Source organism: Mus musculus, chromosome 7, assembly GCF_000001635.26.
Source record: "Mus musculus strain C57BL/6J chromosome 7, GRCm38.p6 C57BL/6J".
Classification (NCBI taxonomy): Eukaryota; Metazoa; Chordata; class Mammalia; order Rodentia; family Muridae; genus Mus; species Mus musculus.
In genome coordinates, this window is record NC_000073.6 from 22,352,074 (window position 1) to 22,354,382 (window position 2,309).

Here is a 2,309-nt window from a genome sequence, read left to right on the forward strand (position 1 = left end):
AGCAACGCATTCTCATTTGTTCAGATAGGGAAATATAGAGAGGGATTCTGTTCTTATCCAAAGTTAAAAGTATTAAGTAAGAAGGAGCAGAGAGTAACAGTTTGATCAGGACCATATTAACACTTTAAACTGTTTAGGGAAGATGGGTTGTATCAGTTTTAGACCAGCGTGCAGCAGGAGGCAGTTATATACAAGAGAAGAGAGGGTCATGAGTAATTCATTTACTCTGTCAGGCAGATTCCAACCAGAAATCATTTTATATCAACAAATATGAACTCTTTTAAAATTACAGCAGTGAGCACCACACCTTGTTCATACAAGATATTGAAAACATATTTATGAAATGAAGTACTTAATGGTATTAGTGAAGCTGTCTTCTGTGTTTCAAATTTTGTAGCGACTCTGGTTTAAAACAGTGGAAGAGCTCAAGACAAGGATTCTTAGGATCTCTGAAGATCAACAGTAAGGGAGAAATAGTAGGGAAACCTGCAGCCAAAATCTCACCAAGAAGCCGTATGAATAAATTATAATGTATAAAAAAGGTATGAAAGATGATGCAAATAAAATTTAGAAGATAAAAGCTAACAAATGTGACCACCAGCATCAGGATAGTATGGGTTGCTCTGGACTCAGCTTGGCCTCTGGCATCCTGATTGGGAGTGAGGATGTGCTGCATTCACTGGCGATGTCTATGGAGGAGAAGTACCATGGAGACACTGGTCCAGACCATGATGCTCATGAATGTGGCATCATGGGAAAACTGCAAGAAGACAATTCTTACAGTGAATCCAGAAGTGGAACAGAAAAACTTGCTTTTAGAGTCAGTGTTATTGTCTGTTATCTGTGGACCAGTGACTTTAATTGGAATGTGAATGTTACTTAAGACACTGAAAAACCAACAACCGTAACAAGAATAACTCACCAAATTTGGGACACTTGCTCTGAGTAGTTTACCTCTACTAATAGGAACCAGAGTGACAAACTGATGGACACTCAGGACACAGGTGGAACACAAATTTGTGCTTCTTGTCACCAGGTGACTGAAGAATTTTAATTTACATTTCAGTTCAGTTGGAGGGTTTCTTGGAGCGAAAGCCATCATGTTGTTTGGAAATACAGTGAGGAATAGAGTCAAGGCATTGGCCACAGCCATGTGGCTTAAAATCACCTGTCTGGGCCTCTGTTTAGAACCAGTCAAGACTGGAGAGAAATTATGGACAAACAGAAAGTCATTGGCCATGGTCCCAACCCCAAACTGGCAAAGCAAAATGATCTGAAGAGCCACTTCCTCAGAGGTTTTCAGGGATTTACCACGAACAGACATGGAGAGGGCTTTACAGGGCCCTAGAGTCTTGATTAGGTAGGTCACTACTCTTCTCTGGGCTCTGTTCTATTGTCCACACTTACCAATTGATTTGAGACAATTTCTTCACTTGATAAGCGAGACACTATTCTATCACACCACAGGAACATTGTCTGGAAAACAATGCATGTACAGTAACTCAGAATGTTATTTTATACTTTTTGAATTACTCCGCCTTGAGATACATTTTGTACTGAAGCTACGTCTTTATTGGTTCAGTAGATCAGGAATACAATAACACACATTTTAACACACCGTGAGTTTTACATATGAATACAGACATGAAAGAGACGAGTTTGAGTCTGTGATTCCATGATCAGAATTCAATACAATTGGAAGGGAGGGGAGGCTTCAAATGGGATGTAACACAATCAATAAAAATTAAAAGAATATACAAATGCAGCATAAAAAATAATGAGTTGAATTACCTTATGTAATAGTAACATGGTAAAAATAATGTGTATGGGAATAACATGTAAGACTGTACATAATAATAAAGTTGTGTAAGTGAATTCAGTTGTAGAAAGATAAGTTGAGGACTTTTGAGAAAATTTTATACTACTTATCCACACGCCAAAAAACAAAACAAAACAAAACAAAACAAACCCACCATATATTTCTGGCAAAACCACCTGTGTCCCGATCACAGAAATGAACATAGGCTTACATATGTGTCCCCCATGTGAAAAAAATCCCCACCTGCTAACAAGTTTCATTGTTTCATAATTTTCTCCAGATTCCCTCCAAAGTTACTAACACAATCACTGTTACACCCTTTGCAAGCTGATGCTCAGTCTGCATTTCACTTGTTTATATGTTTTCTATAGGAACACAAGGGCCTCCATCCACCAGATAAAATTCATTATCACATTCACATGCATATGTTACACTGAATGCTGTTTTCTGCTAAGTACTAATCTAGGACAGAGACATTTCTTTGAGATGA

At 38.1% G+C, this 2,309-nt stretch overlaps 1 pseudogene; it reads right to left on the reverse strand.

The window, feature by feature from the left end:
- Window positions 1-361: 361 nt before the first annotated feature.
- On the reverse strand, window positions 362-1,324 carry Vmn1r-ps70 (vomeronasal 1 receptor, pseudogene 70; annotated as a pseudogene).
- Between the last annotated feature and the right edge of the window lie 985 nt (window positions 1,325-2,309).